Source organism: Arvicanthis niloticus, chromosome 7 (genome assembly GCF_011762505.2).
Source record: "Arvicanthis niloticus isolate mArvNil1 chromosome 7, mArvNil1.pat.X, whole genome shotgun sequence".
NCBI lineage: Eukaryota > Metazoa > Chordata > Mammalia > Rodentia > Muridae > Arvicanthis > Arvicanthis niloticus.
In genome coordinates, this window is record NC_047664.1 from 3,073,803 (window position 1) to 3,088,278 (window position 14,476).

The 14,476-nt window shown below is 42.2% G+C and overlaps 1 protein-coding gene across 3 annotated transcripts in view; it reads left to right on the forward strand.

Moving 5' to 3' along the window:
• Dipk1a (divergent protein kinase domain 1A) overlaps nucleotides 1–14,476 on the forward strand; it is a 79,088-nt gene that overhangs the window by 748 nt on the left and 63,864 nt on the right. The gene's annotated exons all lie outside the window — the stretch shown is intronic.

The window sequence follows — 14,476 nt, forward strand, 5'->3', positions numbered from 1 at the left end:
CCGCTGTCAGTAGGCTTTAGAACCCTCCTGCTGCCTTCGTGCGCTGTTTGGTCACCAGGGGGACCTAGTAGACGTCGTGAGTAGCTGAGCACAAATCCATAACTCAGATGGAAACACAACTACAAATTAATTCCTCACACACTTGACGGTATTGTTATATGTCTCCAGAGGACAATGCTTACATTAAAAGACCTGACGACACGGGATGGGTATTAGGTCAGCTGATGGTGTGCTTCTTAGGAGTGTGGGGAAAAAAAAAGTTGAGGAGAAACCATTACAGTCCAATTAAATCTTACATTTTAATTCGAAATTTGCATGTGTAAGCCATTACATTGAAACACGTGATACCCAGATTGAGAGGCTGATTTGACAACTCATGGTGTTAAGGGTGTAAGACTGAATGTTTATAGCAGTACCACCAGAAATAGTTGTGCCTCGAATACCAGTATTAGGACCCAGTCTGGCATTCCACTCCACCAGGTTAAAGTATGTTGGCATATTTAAAATCTTTGAACCTAAACGACTTAGCTTCCTACTATTAATTTTTTTAGGGTTGGTAGAGTTTTAGGCTTTAGTTTTGGCTCTAAATGTTTTCCACAGATGTGAGTGCAATCTTTGGTGCTGTAACTGTATAAGGGTTTTCTGATTTGGTTAAGGTTAGAACTTAAGAGTTCTGGGTTCAATCCCGAGCACTACACAAACAAAATTAGTTTTTACAAATAGCTATGCTTATGTTAATGACAAAACACTTTGCGAGTTTCTTACTTTCTGAATTTACATCGTTATCAATGATCAAATCAGGGTAAGCTTGCTAGTGGACTAAGATTGTTAAATTTTTAAAATGTTTAAAATTATTAAAATACCAGCACTCGGGAGGCAGGTCTCTGAGTTAGAGGCCAGCTTAGTCTACATAACAAGTTAGAGATTAGTGACGGCTACATAGAGAAATGTTGTCTCAAAAAATTTTAAAGGTAAATTTAAGATTTTTTTTTTTTAAAGACAAGTTCTCATGTGACCCAGATTGACTTAGAGCTATCGAGGCAGCTGAGGATAAAGTTGACTTTCTGATCCTCTTGCTCTTAAGAGTTTGCAATTGCAAGGGTGTGCATGAGTGCACAGTTCAGAGTCCAGTGGTGTTCCTGAGGGGCCTCCTCCCTGGCTCTTTGAGACAGGGGCTCCAGCACAGCTCTCCAGCAGGCCAGTGAGTCCCAGGAACCCCCGTGTCTCCATTTATTCAGGTCTGGGATTGTAAGGGTGCCAGTGCTTGGAGAACAAGCCCTTTACAGACCGAGCTAACCCTGCAGCCTGCTTTCTTTACTTCTTCAAAGTTACACGTCATGCTTAGCATTGACTTAGTATTAGCTAAATTTGGTTTGTCATGGAGAGGGTTTCTTGTGTGCGCTGTCTTTTTGGCAAAAGAAAATAAAAAACTTTCCCTTTAACAGCCTGTATATGTTAGAACACACACACTCTCTCTCTCACACACACACTTAGTTTTTGATCGGCCTTGAACTCCCGATCTTTCTGTTTCTACCTCCTAAGTACAGGGTTTACAAGTGTGCCCACTATACTTCACTTCAGGGAAACTAGTTCTTATGTTTGCTTTGGTTTGGTTTGGTTTGGTTTGGTTTGGTTTGGTTTGGTTTGGTTTGGTGTTGAGAGAATATCTTATAATAGAGATACCTGTTTTGAGGGGGTTTTGTTTTTACTTTTGTGCTCTTTTGAAATAAGGTCTTGCTATTATTGTGCTGGCTGGCTTGTACTGGCTATGTATTCAGGTTAACTTCAGACTCACAGTGGACCTTCTGTCCTAGCCTCTCAAGTGCTAGGATAATTGGCATGCCCAGTCACACCTGCAGATACCTGATCTCAGTAATATTTCTGTACAGGTACATTTTTGTTGTTGGTTTTTTGAGACAGGGTTTCTCTGTGTAGCCCTGGCTGTCCTGGCACTCACTCTGTAGACCAGGCTGGCCTCAAACTCAGAAATCTGCCTGCCTCTGCCTCCCAAGTTCTGGGACTAAAGTATGTGTCACCTCCCTCTCCAGATACATTTTAAGTCACAATGAGGCTGTAATCATTCAACAGGTACAGGAGATACTCTTACCTTTGTGGGTAGAGAAACAGCAATGTAGATTTATTTCCAAGAGGAGGGGAAAGATAAAGGGCCTGGAGAGTTTTTGAAACCACTTTTATATCCTTGGCAGTTGTTCTTGTTGATCTCAACTGGGTGGGGCCAAAGATCACGTATGTCCCCATTTAGGCCTTAGAGAGTTTAAGTTTCTTTTTCCCTATTTCTTTCTTTCTCTAATTTTTTTCATACAATATATTTTGATCATATTTCCCCTCCCCCAGCTTCTCCCATCTCTCTGTCCACCCACCTTAATGTTCTCTCTTTTTCAAAAAGCCCTCGCAAAAACAAAGATTAAGACAAACAAAAATAAGACAAAAAAAGCCAAAGCAAACTAAACAAACAATGGAGACATTTATTTTTTATGTGTATAAATTTATGTGTATGAATGTTTTGTCTGCATGTGTCTGTGCAACATGGATGTACATGTTGCTTGTGGAGGATAGAAGAGCACGTCATGTCCACTGAAGCTGGAGTTAACATGTAGTTGTGAGCCACTTTGAGGATGCTGGGAACGGGGTCTGTTTTCAAGAGCAGTGAGTCCGTTTAACCATAAGCTATGTCTCTAGCCCCATTCCCCATAATTTAGAAGGGAAAACATAATCATTTGACTTGTTTGTCAAGGACCTTCGCTCACGGAATTCTTATTAATCCAGATGTCACTGTAGTTACTGCCACTTCTAGAAAATTAAGCATTTTGAGCTAGTTAAAAATAAAACAATAGCTGGGCACACACCTTTAATCTCAGTACTCAGGAGGCAGAAGCAGGTGGATCTCTGTGAGTTCAAGGCCAGCCTGGTCTACAAAGAGAGTTCCAGGACAGCCAGGGCAACACAGAGAAACCCTGTCTCGAAAAACAAAACAAACAAACAAACAAAAAAACAGTAAGTCTCCTCTCCTGCCCACCAAAACTTAGTATTTTGTAATTAATGTTATAATTTCTGCTATAACTTATAACAGGCATTTGTGAGTACCTAACTGCTAGAGTTACCTTAGTTGATAAAGCTAAGAGACTCTACTGCTTGTGAAGAAAAGAACTTAGGTGCTGTGTCCATAGAGTAAAATACTACTTAGCAGTACAGACTGAAACAGGTTAGTGGTTACTTGGAGTTGGGTGGAAAGAGAGTGGTTACTACTGGGTAGGTTTTGGGGGGAAGGGGATGAGAAGTGCTTGCGTGATTGCATATTACCTAACAATATGTGTTACAGGCATGTGTTCTGTAGTATATGGATTATAGTTCAGTGAACCAGCAAGAAGTGATGGAAGTCGAAGGGAAGTGATGAGTTGAGCTGACTCTATGGACATGGACTTTGTTTGCCCCACCCCCACCCCCTTTCACCAATTGGCTTTCACCAATGCCAGCTCTTTGGTATAGGGAATTCTTGCTTCCAGGACAGCAAATCAAGCACACTGTCTGAATAAGTTAGCTAAGGCGCAGTTTTCCCATGTTAAGGCATCATTTTCAGAGAAAGCTAATGTGCACCAACATCCTTTGCCACTGTCCTGTTAGAAAATAACCCTGGAAATCACACTTTCTGGGTGTGCCAAGTGTCGTGGCATAGTGAACTGAGTTAGACTCTTGACTCACTTCACTGCTCCGTCAACCAGCTTAAGTAAACAACTCTTAGTTAGAGCAGGAATGTCTCAGGACTCTGCACTGAACCTGCAGTGTTTTTAACTGTGTCATCTACAAATTAGGATCTGCTTTTGTTTGGGATTTACTACAATTGAGGAAGGATGACTGATAACATGGTGGCCCTGTAATTTGATAGCGTTAGTGTAAAATACCTGCTTTCTTCTATCATTAAGCCCTGGAAGAATGAAAGTTAAGACAGTTTGTGGGAAGTTAATAAGTTTAGATTATACACATCTCCGTTCCAGCTATTCTGATCATACTGTGTAACACAGGAGAAGATTGTACAATTCTAACGAAATTTGATGTCTAAGATATCTTCCTTTGAAGGTTTTCAAGCCTTTTAGGCAGAATTCTGCCCCCGCACCCCCCCACACACCCCCACAGGGTTTCTCTGTGAAGCCTTGGCTGCCCTGCAGCTTATGCTGTAGGCTGTAGACCTCACAGATCTGCCTGCCTCTGCCTCCCAGTACTGGGATTAAAGGCTTGTGCCAACACCACAACTCAGTTGTAGAAGTTTTAAATTTTGGGATGATTTCTCCAAAATAACTACTCTGGCATTTTTAATATCTGTTCATTCAGGACTGTCATGAATGAATGGATAGACATTTTTTGTTCTTGACTCTTTGAGAGAGTCCTCCTATGTAGCCCTAACTGGCCTGGGACTCCCCATGTTTATCAGGGTAGCCTTGAACTTGTAGCAGCCCTCCTGCTGCTGGGATTACAGGTATATACCATTACGCCTATCAGTGTCCTGCTTTAGACTTTGGAGCTTACTCAACATTAGACTTTTGGAACTTATTAAACATTTCTTTTGTCTTTCTTCCCTCTGTTCCCAAGTGCTGGTATTATAAGCATGTCACCTATTATCTAAAATTTCTAATACCTGGAATTTTGACTTATATTAGTACCATTTTCCAAACAGTTTGGTTCTTTGTGTGTTAATATAATATTTTGTAGGATTTAGTTGCAGGGAGAGTTATTGACATGTCAGTGCTACATGTTACAATGTTGACAAATGCTAAAGTAAAAGTAAAATGGTCTCTGAATCTTAGAGTAGGTGGTTCTATATTCCTAAAAGGTGGCAGACGGAGAAGCCCATGCATTGACCTTTGCCTGAAATGAAATCTCTAGAGCTATAATTAGCTCTCTGAAGTTGTGAGTGGACAGAGAATGGGCATGACTGATAATGCTTTAAATTTAAGTATATGCCTGTAGTCCCAGGATTTAGGAGGCTGAGGAAGGAAGACTGAGAGTTATAACCTATCCTGAGCTACCTAGTGTAACATTGTCTCAAACAAAACAAAACAGAAACAAGTGAATCAAAGAGAAACAAAATTTAAACATAGAAGTAGCATATAGCTATTTGACATTACCATGCTTCTTGAGAACCATAAATGATAAAATTTTAAGCAATTTTTCTAAACTTAATAACTTAAAAATTGTTTTTTATGTATATGGGTGTTTTGTGCCTACTGCCTGGGAAGGCCAGAAGAGATCATTGGATCTCCTAGAACTGGAGTTATAGATAGTTATTAGCCACCAGTTGGGTGCTGGGAATTGAACTTGGGTCTTCTAAAAAAGCAGTCAGTATTCTTAACTGCTGAACCATCTTTTTAGCCTTCATAGTACCTTTGTTGTTGGGTTTTTGTTTGCTTGTTTGTTTGTTGATACAGGGTCTCAATATTTAGCTCTGGCTGTTTGAAACTCAATATGTAGACTAGGCTGATCTTGAATTTACAGAGATCTCCCTGTCTCTGCCTCTGGTACTGGGATTAAAGGCATACAGCACCACATTCAACAACTTAAGTATTTTTAAGTGTACTTTATGCACTTTGAGTGTATCAGACCTATAAAACCTTTTCATCTTGCAAAGTTGAAACTCCACCCACTGAAATGCTCCCTATTTCCTTCTAGGCTCTCACCCCACCCTAGTCCTTAGTAACCACATCCTATTTTCTGTTTCTATTAGTTTGACTCTCTTAAAATATCTCCTGTAAATAGAACCTTGCAGTATTTTTCCACCCATTATCTCCTCTCCTGTCCTTCCCTCCTCTCCTTTTCTCTTTCTTTTCCAGTTCCTACCCTCCACTTCTTTCCTCCTCTCCTGTCCCTTGTCCTCCTTCCTCTTCCCCTCCTTTCTTGAAAAAGAAAACAAACAAAAATATTAATAATCACCACCCCCTATGTTTAATCCCTCTCCCAAGACAGGGTTTCTTTACTGTATAGCTGTGACTGTCCTGGAACTCAGTTTGTAGACCAGGCTGGCCTCGAACTGAGAGATCTGCCTGCCTCTGCCTCCCAAGTGCTGGAACTAAAGATGCTCATCACCACCATCCAACTTAGTGCCTTTTTATGTTATTAGAATGAATAACTAGTGTTTTAGTTAGTATGTAGAATAATAGGTTCTTTGTGACATTTTCATCTTTGTCATGAGTAGAATTGTGCTTTGTTCATATCCTTGCCTCTATCACCCATGTTCCTCTCTCCTCATTTTCCTTTTCTGCCTCTTAAATATTGGTATGTGTTTCTATAATCTGAAAATGAGGAAAATGTACAATACTTGATCTTTCCTCTTTAGTTCCCCTCTCCTCCCTTGCAACCCATTCCTCCTTCTTAATTATATTCACATTCCAAGTATATTTAAATATTTAAATCTAGATCTACAGATGAGAGAAAATGCATAGTGTTTATCTTTCTGGTCTCTTAGAGAATCTTCATAGTATTCTTAGTAGGCATACTTTTTCCTCCACATCCCACAGTGGTGAGCAAGGACTCCAGCTCTTCCTAACTCTGTTTAGCACTTGTTTTCTGCTTTGAGTGTAGCCATCCTATGGGAGTGAGGCGATAGATAGCTCATTGTGGTTCTGATTTTGTTTCCCTAAGGGCTGGTGACGTTGAGCATCTTCTCATAGGTTGGCTGACCATTTGTAGACCTTTTTAAAGGAAAGTTCCTTCTTTCCTTCTATTGTTTTACTCTGAGTCTTTTTCAGTGAGATTATTGGTTATTGTAAACACATTCCTGTTACTTTCCAAACAACAGAAAAAGTATGCCCAAGGACATTCTGCATGTACTGGCAACCTTCTGAATGAGTTAGTGCATAGACGTAACAGGTCAGTTTTTAGGTTAGACTGTTTTTTGTTTTTTTTTTTTTTTTTTTCAAGACAGGGTTTTTCTGTGTAGTCCTGGCTGTTTTAGAACTCAATCAGTAGACCATGCTAGCCTCAAACTAAGAGATTATTCATGTGCCTCTGCCTCCTGAGCGCTGGGATTCCACCACACCTGGTTTATACATTTTAAAAGTAAATTAGTCTGGGTTTCGTACTAACATAGTATGACTAGAAATGTGTGGCCTTCCTAGAGTTATATTAAGGGACAGAGTGATATCTGAAAGAGCTTCTTGCTGGGAGGTGGTAGCACATGATTTTTTGTATTTTTAGGTACCTGTGTACAATATTCTCAATCATTATTGACCTGGTAGAACTAAAGTTTGCTGTAACAAAGGCAGGCCTGTTTGTTGTGCTGGTTTTTTTCACTCTAAGAATATATTCAGTCCTATGGCTCACAGTCTTTACTCGTCAGTTGCTTAATTGTTGCTATCTACTTTTGTTTTATACTTATTTTTTTGGAGGTAGTGTCTCATATAGTCCAGGTTTAGCTTGAACTCCTTAAGTAGTCAGGGTTGGTCTTGAACTTCTAATCCTCCTGCTGGTACCTCCAGGGTGCTGGGAGTGCAAGTGTGTGTCTTACACCTGATTTTTGCAGTTCAAGGGATGAAACCCAAGGCCTGCAAACTAACTAGGCAAGCATTTTCCCAAGTGAGGGACATCATCCTCAGGGTAGAGGTTCCTGTCAGCTCACTCCTTCCAGTCAGTTCTCTGAGGTATTCCTTCCCTTTGGCCCTGTGTTCTATTACCACCTCATTTCTCCAACTCACTTCCCTTTAGTCTGGGATCCCCACACTTGTCTCCCCTTCCACTCCTCAGTATCCCTAGGATTCTAACCTAATTCTCATTTTGAATAGGCTCTGGGTGATTGTATCTCCTAATATGGCTTGCACAACAGTGGGCCCATCTCAGTGTTCCTAGCCCACCCCAACCCCAGCACTTGAGTTTTGCATTTTCAACAGTTACTTGATATCTACCTCTGGATTGTCACCTATCTTGAATCTTTCCCCATTTCCTCTAGGGGTCATCTCCAATTATACCAGAGTGTGGTGTGCCCAAATTCTGAAGAGCTCATCTCCTAAATAACACACCATAGCCTTTTGTTCTGCTGGCTGGCTAAGTAGAATAGCCTGCTCTACCGGTACAGAAGCACCCTCCCACTTTGCTTCAGCAACATCTTCCCCAAGGTGCAAATCTGGCTGAGCCTTCCCCCTTTGTACTTGTCCTTCAGTGGACTCACTTTCCCCTCCTCGTGCCCTTCCTTTACCTCAGGAGGCCTGGGTCTGTGGAGAGCATGGCCCTTTGTTCCACCTTTGTTTGTTCCAGCAGTCCTGAGAAACTTGACTTTCCAAACATACTAGCATGCCACTCACACTTCATGTGTCCTCTGTCCTTTCCTCTTTGCTTTAAATTAGTCTTAGTTTTTCTTCTGTAGTGCTGTGGATTGCAGCAGGTGAGTGTGCATGCTAGCTAGACAAGTGCTCTGCTCCTTAACCGCTTCCCTAGTTCTACTGCTTCCTCTTTGTAGAGCTCTTCCTCCACTGAGCCTTTCTATCTGTTTACCCACTTTAATCTCACTTATATTTTCTCAAAGAGGAAGTGACCTTTGAACATCCCTCACTAGTACCTCCAGATGTCAGCTGCCTCTTTTGCTTGTTTCAGACTCTAAGTAAATGATAGCCAGCATCTGTGTCTCTTACAAGACACTGAAGCATCATGGGGTTTTCCTATCTTTTCTCAAAGGTGTGAGCTCCTTGAGAGTGGAAATGTCAGTTTCCTCTCTTTGTTTACTATTCCTGGCTCAGGGTGGGTGGCCAATATCTGTTTGTGGGACACATTGAATGTGCATAAACATTTATAGCGATATGGAGGGTTTTTTTTTTCCCCCAGGGGAGTTGGGCCAGGAGTGTTCTATTTGTTCATTTGCTTGTTTGAGAAAGGGTCTTGCTGTATGTATACCAGGCTGATTTGAACTCCTGCTTTAGCCTTTTGTTGCTGGGATCAACACAGGCACCTCTACAGCTGGTTCATGATACAAAGTCTTATGGAACTGATTAGATACATTGATTCCTTATGTGAAAGAATGTGCACAGTAAGTAAAAGCACATAGCCGATTGTACCCTACATGCCTTAACTGCTCCTTTCCACTTCTGTCTGACCTGCTTTACTCCCAAGGCTTGTCTGGTAGCTATACCTCTAACTGCTAACTGTGTCAATTGCTGTGAAGAGATACTCTGACCACAGCAACTTTTAGAAAGGAAAACGTTTAATTCGTCCATTACCATCATGGCAGGAACTGTGGAGGCATACAGGTAGACATGGCGCTGGAGAGACAGCTGAGAGTTCTACATCCAGATCAGCAAGCAACAAGAAGACAGGGAGAGAGACAGTGGGCCTGGCTTGAGCATTTGAAATCTCAAAGCCCACCCCAGTGACACACTTCCTCCAAAAAAGCTACACCTACTCCAACAAGGCCACACCTCCTAATAGTGCCATTCCCTATGAGCCTGTGAGGGCCATTTTTATTCAAACCACCATGCTGGCCTTTAACTCCCAGAGTTTCACCTGAGTCCTCCATGATCATGTAAACAATACACTTGACTTTAACTTTTCATTATATTTTTATTCAGATATAGTTGTGTGTGTGTGTGTGGTTGCATACATGCCATAGCATGCACATGTAGGTCAAACTGTTGCAGGAGTTGTTTTTCTCCTCCCACTTTTTCCATGAAATAAACATGAGACCCATAGACTAAAGCTTGTAGTTATCACCTGAGGTAGCAGACCTTTGCGGTCCCTCTGTTAGTAAGCACATTATTAGGCTATTTCCCTTCCCATAGAATACCACATATTTGCCACTTGGGAAGAAAATGTGACAAATTGCCTACATTTGGTTGCTTTTTGACATTTATGTTAAAGAATAATGGTTTAAAGCTAGCCCCAATAAAATATGTTATGTTGAGAACATTATGAACGTTCTTCCATGAGTTTCTTTTTCTTTTTTTTTTTTTCTTTTTTTTTTTTTTTTGGTTTTCGAGACAGGGTTTCTCTGTGTAGCCCTGGCTGTCCTGGAACTCACTCTGTAGACCAGGCTGGCCTTGAACTCAGAAATCAGCCTGCCTCTGCCTCCCAAGTGCTGGGATTAAAGGCGTACGCCACCACAGCCCGGCCTTCCATGATTGCCTATGCTTAGCTGTCGATGCAGACAGTTTTCTTCTGTTATCTGCTCAAATCCACATGACCTGGGCTGCTTGAAGAACATCAATAGTGAAAATGACTCTCACCTTCGAAGAAAGAGCATAGAAAGGTGGAACTGGGTGTTGGTTGATAAAAAGGCGAAGTTGATGGTCCTAGCATCCTGAAATGTGTGTCTTGAGACCCAACATAATCATTGTTTGTTGTGGCCTAAGATGAAAGAAATCCTTAATTTTAATAGTCCTTGAAATGTGAGTCTGTACTATTCAGTGCAGACCTAGTTTGTACGCTAAGATTACATTTTTTTCTCTCTAGGGCTAGAGTAATGACTCTTGGGCTCCCAGGCTTCCAACATTAATAATGACTGGATACTTTTCTTATATGCTATCAGTTCTTCACAATCAGGCACTGGCTGTCCTGTTGTAATGTATTTCCTTTGGGGGTGGGATGGGGTTTGGGTTTGGTTCTTTTAAAAAACAAACAAACAAACATACACACATACACACATACACACATACACACATACACACATACACACATACATACATACAAGGTATTACTTTGTTAGTTTAGGCTGGCCTGAAACTCATGAATGTAGCCCAGGCTGGTCTCAAATTCATGACAGTCCTGCCTCAGCCTCCTGAATGAGACTAAAGGAATCCTCCACCACACCTAACTTTTCTTTGATTAAAGACAACCCTTGCCCTGTGCTGCAGGCTGCACTCTAGTTACTGCCTGGCTTTCCTGTCCTCTTTCAGTGAACTCAATATGTATATTTTTTTTCTAGATGTTTTCTAATCACCTTGATTCTTTTTTCTGTTACAACATGCTTTTGTCATAGTGCTGTTTTCTTTTCTGCACTCTTAGTTATATTTTATGTTTTGAATCCCCCTTTTTAAAAAATTAGAACCAATACCCTCCGCTCTCCAGACCCCATGGGTTTCCTGGGCTTACAACACACCATCTTCTTGGGATTCCTTTGTTCCCTCTGGGTTGGACTCATAGTTTTCAGGATTCTGAGTTTTCTTCTGTCCTGGTTTATGTTGTCATCTGATTGGGACAGTAATCCTGAAATAAGTTCTAAAGAAAGCATGTGGGGGAAGCAAACCTTCTGAGTGACTTTATGTCTAAAACTGAATTTCTTACATTCTAGTTCCTATTTATTATTGAGCTGGATGTAGACTTTGGAGCCGAAAGTAAGGGTTTTTTGTTTGTTTGTTTGTTTTTTGTTTTTTTTCCTGAAAATTTGAAAACATGGATCCTTGTCTTCGAATAGCTCTTTGGTGCCAAGGGTCCTTTGTATGTGATCTCTTTTTCTTTCTTTTTAATAGTTGCATCGAATTTCCCTGAGGATTGCTACAGGCTCTATATCAGTTGTATGGAGCTCTACCTGAGCCCTTCAGATAGGGTCTTAGTGTGTAGCTTTGGCTGACCTAGAACTCAGAGATCTTACTGCTTCTTCCTCCCAAGTGCTGAGATTGAAGGCTTACGCCACCATGCTTATATAATATAATACCCTTGGGTATTAAAACTTAGAGCTTTCTTACCTCAGCTCCAGGGTATGCTGACTTAACAGTTGGTTATACTCTTCTGTTTCCTCTTTCTAGGGCTCTGTCAGATCATATGTCTCTTGGATTGGTTCCTTGTGTCTCATACACTTTATTGTGTCCATCTCTGTATCATCTTCCATAATCTGTCAAAAATAGCTTGGAGAGGAAAGGGTTAAAGACCACTGTGAGGGGAAACCAGGGCTGGAGTCCAAGGGAGAAACCTGAGGGAAGTTCTGAGGCAGAGAGCCTGGAGGAACAGTGCTTACTGGGTTGCCCTCCTGGCCTGCTCAGCTTCCTTCTTTATACAGTCTATGCCCAGCTGCTTAGGGATGGGTGGCACTGCCCACATGTACTGCACCCTCCTGCATCAGTTAGTGATTAAAACATGCTTCACAAATATGCCACAAGCTAATTTAATGGAGGCAGTTCCACACTCGAGGCTCCCTCTTTTTGGGTATGTCAAGATGATTACCATGTACAGCTTCACAAAAGGTCTCAAGAACCCCAGGCTGGCCTTGAACTTGCCATATAGCTGATGAACATGAATCATTTTCTTAAATTAAAATAAAAAGCTTTTATGCACACACACCACCACCACATTCAAGCCAAGGTTTTCAGGAGTTGGTTCTTTCCTTCCACCAAGGATTCTAGGGCTCAAACTCAAATCATCAGACTTGGATGGCAATGTAAGCTCTTTCCAGCTAGACTTTGAACTTCTTATCCTTCTGCTTCTACCTCTGGAATGCTGGCTGTGTGTGTGTGTCAGCATGTCTGGCATACGTGATACTGGAATGCTGCCTGTGTGTGTGTCAGCATGTCTGGCGTATGTGATACACTTCATGCATTCTAGGAGTGCTCAACCAACTGAGCTGCATCCCAGCCCTTACTCCTTTATTGTGGAGTTTCCTCTTTGGTATTTTGACTGTAGATGTTCCCTCCCTTGCTCCACCACTCCTTAGCCATGCCTTTGCTGAGGACCAGATCTGAGGCTTGCTGGGTAAGTGTTCTACAGCTGTCATAGGAGTTGTGAAGAATGTTTTATTTCCCTTTATCTTTGTTCCCCTCAGCTGTTTTTTCCATGTGTGTTTTCTTAGCTCTTCTTTTTCATGCCCTTGGATTTGCTCACGTACTTGCTGATCTTTGGTTGTCTGTTTCAGAAAGGACTGGGTGACTGGTGTGGTAACTGAGTGTCCTCTAGAACCAGAGTGTAGTGCTGTTGCTTTGCTTTCCTCTGTGGTCCCAGGCCCCTGTGTCACTGGAGTAATTCCTGTGGTCATCATCCTGCACTTACACAGACTCTGTGGCCATCTCTGATTCTTTTCTTCAGAAATCCATTTTTTTTTTCCTTCTTGATTTTTAGAGTCTTCACACTGCAGCCCAGAAAGACCTGGTGTTTACTGTGTAGCCCGAGCTGATCTCAGCCTCCAGAAACCCTGCCTGCTGAGAGCTGGGGTACAGGAATGCAGTACCAGACCCAGCCAGAAATCTGGTTTTTGTTTTTATTATTTGGCTGACCTATGTTGAATGGGGGAAGCAATCAGGTTGCCAACCAGCAAGGTCCAGCCAGGCTCCTCAAATATAATCCCCACCCCACCCCACCCTTAGTCTCACTGCCCTATCCATTGTCTTTCCTGCTGGCTGACACCAAGCCCAAAGCCCTTAGGTGTGCTAAGGGGCTTAGGTTGGCTCTCTGGATTCCTTTTGGATTCCAGCAAGAGTTCTGCTTCCAGCTTATTTAGGTTGTGTGGTGGGATGTTCTGGCCTGTGGCTTTCTCCACCTCCCCCTCCACCCATCAGAGTCACGTTTGCTTTTTGAATTCTACCATTTTGTTAGCCCTTCTATACACCATGGAATGTCTAACTTCCTCTTTAGGGTTTTTGTTTTGTTTTGTTTTTGTTTTTTGTTTTTCAAGACAAGGTTTCTCTGTGTAGCCCTGGCTGTCCTGGAACTCACTCTGTAGACCAGGCTGGCCTCGAACTCAGAAATCTGCCTGCCTCTGCCTCCCAAGTGCTGGGAATAAAGATGTGTGCCACCACTGCCCGGCTCCAACTTCCTCTTTAATGTTAGCAGTTTATTGATTTTTTTGCTTATTTGGATATAGTGTGACAAACTGTGTGATAGGAAACATGTATATTCAGTGTAATGTCTTGAAGTCCTGATATGAATTTTGATCTTCCTGTGTTTAGTTTAGTGTGTTTAGTTGTTAAAGGATTAGCAAGTTATTTCAATAAAATAAGGCAAGAGAATTAGAGTAACCAGCCTTAGAAAGCGAAGGATACGGGGAAGCAACAGTGAAAATGGACAGCCTGGATTACATCAGATGGAAAGCTTCTGCAGAGCATAGGGCGAAGCCGCCGGGATGAAGGACAGCCCTCGAAGTGCTGTGCATCTGACAAGGGATTAAGGCCCAGACACACAGAGGCCCGAGGAACGACTGACTGAGAGCTAAGGGGCTGGGGTGGTGGCTCAGCTGTGCAAAGTGCTTGCTAGTGGAATGGGCTGAGTTCAGATGCCCAGCAACCACGTTGAAGCCAGGGATGGCAGAGTTTATCTTTAACCCCATGCTATGGTGGAGACAAGTGAGATCCAGGGCCTCACTGGCAAATAAATCTAACTGAAACTATGGGCTTCAGGCTCAGTGAGAGACCCTGACTCAAAAAGTTAAGGTGGAGATTGATAGAAGAAGACTGCCAGATGTCACATCACCTTCCGTGTTCCAAATGTGCACTGTGAGTGCACACATGTTCTCCTCCCCCTCCCTCCCTCCCCTTCTTCCTGCCATTACAACCTGCCATTG